Below are 6,446 nucleotides of genomic sequence, written 5' to 3'. Positions count from 1 at the left end.
TATTTTAGAAGACTTTTAAGATGAACTGGTGGAAGTTAAGGTTCCACTGCCAAACATTGTTGGCCTTTAAGAACAAGGAAAAAGATCATGGTAGATTCATGTTTTAAACTAATAGCGCTCGGGTGGGGTTATTTTAGAAGACTTTTAAGTTGAACAGGTTGAAGTTGTAGGTTCCTCTGCCAAACTTTGTTGGTCTACAAGAACCAGGAAATAGATTATGGTAGTCATGTTTTAAACTAATTGTGCTGGGTGGGGGTGAAGTAGACGACTTTTATGCAGAGCTGGTTGAAGTTATAGGTTTCTCTGCCAAACTTTGTGGGTATGCAAGAACCACGAAAGAGATTATGGTATATTCAATTTTAAAACTAATTGCGCTAGGGGCGTGTTTTAGAAAACTTTTAAGTTGAACTGGTTGAAATTATAGGTTCTTCTACCAAACTTTGTTGGTATGTAATAATCAGGAAAGAGATTATGGTAGATTCATGTTTGAACTAATAGCACTAGGGAGTATTTTAGAAGACTTTTAAACTGAACTAATTGAAGTTATATTTTCCTCTGCCAAATTTTGTTGGCCTGCAAGAACCAGGAAAGAGATCATCGCAGATTCATGTTTTAAACTAATAGCGCTCGGGTCGGTGTTATTTTTATAAGACTTTTATGCTGAACTGGTTAATGTTACAAATTCCTCTACCAAATTTTGTTGGTCTGCAAGAATGTGGAAAGATATTTATGGTTGATTCATGTTTAACTTAATAGCGTTGGGGTATTTAGAAGACTTCTAAGCTGATCTGGTCGAAATTATAGGTTCGTCTGCCAACTTTGTTGGTCTGCAAGAACCAAGCAAGAGATTATGGTAGATTTATGTTTCAAACTAATTGCGCTGGGGAGTATTTTAGAAGACTTTTAATCTGAACTGGCTGAAGTTATAGGTTCCTTTGTCAAACTTTGTTGGTTTGCATGAACTTGGAAAGAGATTATGGTAGATTCATGTTTTAAACTAATAGCGCTCGGAGAGTGTTATTTTAGAAGACTTAGTCTAAATTGGTTGAAAAGTTACAGGTTCCTCTGCCAAACTTTGTTGGTCTGCAAAAACTAGAGAAGAGATTATTGTATATTAACGTTTTAAGCTAATATCGTGGCGTGGTGTATTTTAGAAGACTTTTAAGCTGAACTGGATGAATTTATAGCTTCCTCTGCCAAACTTTGTTGGTCTGCAATAACCAGGAAAGAGGTGGTGGTAGATTAATGTTTGAACTAATAGTGCTAGGTTTATTTTAGAAAACTTTTAAGCTGAACTGGTTGAAGTTATAGGTTCCCCTGCCAAACTTTGTTGGCGTGCAAGAACCAGGAAAGAGATCATGGTAGATTCATGTTTTAAACTAATAGCGCTCGGGTAGTGGTTATTTTATGGGGACTTATACATTTGTACCCTTAACTCGAACACACTACTCAAATTTACCCCTAATTTCGAAGTGTGCTCAAATTTGCCCCCTACCGTTAGGTGCACTTATAGAATACCCTTTTGTGTTGTTTCGTTCGGTCAAAGGGCTTTGACACTCTACTAGACATTTTCTAGATATTGCTGCCCCTGCCTCCTTATTGTTGGAAATATGCCCTAGAGGCAATAATAAATGGTTATTATTATATTTCTTTGTTCATGGTAATTGTCTATTATTCATGCTATAATTGTATTGTCCGGAAATCGTAATACATGTGTGAATACATAGACCACAACCTGTCCCTAGTAAGCCTCTAGTTGACTAGCTCGTTGATCAACAGATAGTCATGGTTTCCTGACTATGGACATTGGATGTCATTGATAACGGGATCACATCATTAGGAGAATGATGTGATGGACAAGACCCAACTTAAGCATAGCATAAAAGATCGTGTAGTTTCGTTTGCTAGAGCTTTTCCAATGTCAAGTATCTTTTCCTTAGACCATGAGATCGTGCAACTCCCGGATACCGTAGGAGTGCTTTGGGTGTGCCAAACGTCACAACGTAACTGGGTGACTATAAAGGTGCATTACGGGTATCTCCGAAAGTGTCTGTTGGGTTGGCACGGATCGAGACTGGGATTTGTCACTCCGTGTAAACGGAGAGGTATCTCTGGGCCCACTCGGTAATGCATCATCATAATGAGCTCAATGTGACTAAGGCGTTAGTCACGGGATCATGCATTGCGGTACGAGTAAAGAGACTTGCCGGTAACGAGATTGAACAAGGTATTGGGATACCGACGATCGAATCTCGGGCAAGTAACATACCGATTGACAAAGGGAATTGCATACGGATTGATTGAATCCTCGACACCGTGGTTCATCCGATGATATCATCGTGGAACATGTGGGAGCCAACATGGGTATCCAGATCCCGCTGTTGGTTATTGACCGGAGAGGTCGTCTCGGTCATGTCTGCATGTCTCCCGAACCCGTAGGGTCTACACACTTAAGGTCCGGTGACGCTAGGGTTGTAGAGATATATGTATGCGGAAACCCGAAAGTTGTTCGGAGTCCCGGATGAGATCCCGGACGTCACGAGAGGTTCCGGAATGGTCCGGAGGTAAAGATTTATATATGGGAAGTCTTATTTTGGTCGCCGGAAAAGTTTCGCACTTTATCGGTATTGTACCGGGAGTGCCGAAAGGGGTCCGGGGGTCCACCAAGGGGGTCCACCAGCCCCGGGGGGCCACATGGGCTGTAAGGGGTGCGCCTTGGCCTATATGGGCCAAGGGCACCAGCCCCAAGAGGCCCATGCGCAAGAGATAAGAAAAAGGGAGAGTCCTAAAGGGGGAAGGCACCTCCGAGGTGCCTTGGGGGGAAGGACTCCCCCCTGGCCGCACCCTTCCTTGGAGGAAGGGGCAAGGCTGCGCCCCCCTCTCCCTTGGCCCTATATATAGTGGGGGGAAGGGAGGGCAGCAAGATCAAGCCTTGGGCGCCTCCCTCCTCCCCTGCAACACCTCTCTCTCTCTCGCAGAAGCTTGCGAAGCCCTGCCGGAGACCCGCTACATCCACCACCACGCCGTCGTGCTGTTGGATCTCCATCAACCTCTCCTTCCCCCTTGCTGGATCAAGAAGGAGGAGACGTCGCTGCACCGTACGTGTGTTGAACGCGGAGGTGCCGTCCGTTCGGCACTCGGTCATCGGTGATTTGGATCACGGCGAGTACGACTCCGTCATCCACGTTCATTGAACGCTTCCGCTCGCGATCTACAAGGGTATGTAGATCCACTCCTTTCCCCTCGTTGCTAGTAGACTCCATAGATGCATCTTGGTGAGCGTAGGAAATTTTTAAATTATGCTACGATTCCCAACAGTGGCATCATGAGCCAGGTCTATGCGTAGTTACTATGCACGAGTAGAACACAAAGTAGTTGTGGGCGTTGAGTTTGCCAATTCTTCTTGCCGCTACTAGTCTTTTCTTGTTTCGGCGGCATTGTAGGATGAAGCGGCCCGGACCGACCTTACACGTACTCTTACGTGAGACAGGTTCCACCGACTGACATGCACTAGATGCATAAGGTGGCTAGCGGGTGTCTGTCTCTCCTACTTTAGTCGGAACGGATTCGATGAAAAGGGTCCTTATGAAGGGTAAATAGAAATTGGCAAATCACGTTGTGGTCATACGTAGGTAAGAAACGTTCTTGCTAGAAACCTACAAACCACGTAAAAACTTGCAACAACAATTAGAGGACGTCTAACTTGTTTTTGCAGCAAGTGCTATGTGATGTGATATGGCCAGAAGATGTGATGAATGATATATGTGATGTATGAGATTGATCATATTCTTGTAATAGGAATCACGACTTGCATGTCGATGAGTATGACAACCGGCAGGAGCCATAGGAGTTGTCTTTATTATTTTGTATGACCTGCGTGTCATTGAATAACGCCATGTAAATTACTTTACTTTGTTGCTAAACGCGTTAGCCATAGAAGTAGAAGTAATCGTTGGCGTGACGACTTCATAAAGACACAATGATGGAGATCATGATGATGGAGATCAGGGTGTCATGCCGGTGACAAAGATGATCATGGTGCCCCGAAGATGGAGATCAAAGGAGCATAATGATATTGGCCATATCATGTCACTATTTGATTGCATGTGATGTTTATCATGTTTTGCATCTTATTTGCTTAGAACGACGGTAGCAAGTAGGATGATCCCTTATAATAATTTCAAGAAAGTGTTCACCCTAACTGTGCACCGTTGCGAAGGTTCGTCGTTTCGAAGCACCACGTGATGATCGGGTGTGATAGATTCTTACGTTCGAATACAACGGGTGTTGACGAGCCTAGCATGTACAGACATGGCCTCGGAACACACGCAATACACTTAGGTTGACTTGACGAGCCTAGCATGTACAGACATGGCCTCGGAACACGGAGGACCGAAAGGTCGAGCATGAGTCGTATAGAAGATACGATCAACATGGAGATGTTCACCGATCTTGACTAGTCCGTCTCACGTGATGATCGGACACGGCCTAGTTAAACTCGGATCATGTTTCACTTAGATGACTAGAGGGATGTCTATCTGAGTGGGAGTTCATAATCAGATGAACTTCATTATCATGAACATAGTCAAAAAGGTATTTGCAAATTATGTCATAGCTTGCGCTTTAGTTCTACTGGTTAAGATATGTTCCTAGAGAAAATTTAGTTGAAAATTGGTAGTAGCAATTATGCGGACTGGGTCCGTAAACTGAGGATTGTCCTCATTGCTGCACAGAAGGCTTATGTCCTTAATGCACCGCTCGGTGTGCTGAACCTCAGCGTCGTCTGTAGATGTTACGAAACATCTGACATACACGTTTTGATGACTACGTGATAGTTCAGTGCGGTTTAGAATTGTGGCACCAAAGACGTTTTGAAACGTCGCAGAACATGAGAGATGTTCCGAAGACTGAAATTGGGATTTCAGACTAGTGCCCACGTCAAGAGGTATGAGACCTCTGACAAGTTTCTTAAGCCTGCAAACTAAGGGAGAAAAGCTCAATCGTTGAGCGTGTGCTCAGATTGTCTGAGTGCCACAATCGCTTGAATCGAGTGGGAGTTAATCTCCCAGATGAGATAGTGATAGTTCTCCATAGTCACTGCCACCTAGCTAGTAGAGCTTCGTGATGAACTATAACATATCAAGGATAGTTATGATGATCCTTAAGCTATTCGCGATGTTTGACACCGCGAGAGTAGAAATCAAGAAGGAGCATCAATTGTTGATGGTTAGTAAAACCACTAGTTTAAGAAGGGCAAGGGCAAAAGGGATACTTCATGAAACAGCAAGTCGTTTGCTGCTCTAGTGAAGAATCCCAAGGTTGAACCCAAACCCGAGACTAAGTGCTTCTGTAATGAGAGGAACGGTCACTGAAGCAGTACTACCCTAGATACTTGGTAGATGAGAAGGCAGGCAAGGTCGACAGAAGTATATTGGATATACGTTATATGAATGTGTACTTTACTAGTACTCCCAGCAGCAGCAGGGTATTAGATACTGGTTCGGTTGCTAAGTGTTAATAACTCGAAATAAAAGCTGCGGAATAAATGGAGACTAGCTAAAGGTGAGATGACGATATGTGTTGGAAGTGTTTCCAAGGTTGATGTGATCAAGCATCGCATGCTCCCTCTACCATCGAGATTTGGTGGTTGCGCTGAACATGATTGGATTATGTTTACCGCAAAACGGTTATTCATTTAAGGAGAATAATGGTTACTCTGTTTATTTGAATAATACCTTCAATGGTCTTGCACCTAAAATGAATCTCGATCGTAGTGATACACATGTTCATGCCAAAAGATATAAGATAGTAATGATAGTACCACATACTTGTGGCACTGACACTTGAGTCATATTGGTGTAGAACGCATGAAGAAGCTCCATGTAGGTGGATCTTTGGACTCACTCATTTTTGAAAAGATTGAGACATGCGAACCATGTCTATTGGTATATATGCATGAAGAAACTCCATACAGATGGATCGTTTGGACTCACTTGATTTTGAATCACTTGAGACATGCAAATCATACCACATGGGCAAGATGACTGAAAGGCCTCGTTTTCAGTAAGATGGAACAAGAGAGCAACTTATTGGAAGTAATACATTTTGATGTATGCAGTCCAATGAGTGTTGAGGCATGCAGTGGATATCGTTGTGTTCTTACTTCACAGATGATTTGAGTAGATGCTGAGTGTATTTACTTGATGAAACACAAGTCTGAATTATTGAAATGTTCAAGTAATTTCAGAGTGAAGTTGAAGATCATCGTGACAAGAGGATAAAATGTCTGTGATATGATCATAGAGATGAGTATCTGAGTTACGAGTTTGGCACACAATTGAGACATTGTGGAAAGTGTTTCACAATTAATACCGCCTGGAACACCATAGTGTGATGGTGTGTCCGAACATCATAACTGCACCCTATTGGATATGGTGCATACCATG

This window comes from Triticum aestivum, chromosome 5D (genome assembly GCF_018294505.1).
Source record: "Triticum aestivum cultivar Chinese Spring chromosome 5D, IWGSC CS RefSeq v2.1, whole genome shotgun sequence".
Classification (NCBI taxonomy): domain Eukaryota; kingdom Viridiplantae; phylum Streptophyta; class Magnoliopsida; order Poales; family Poaceae; genus Triticum; species Triticum aestivum.
This window is presented reverse-complemented; position numbering follows the sequence as displayed.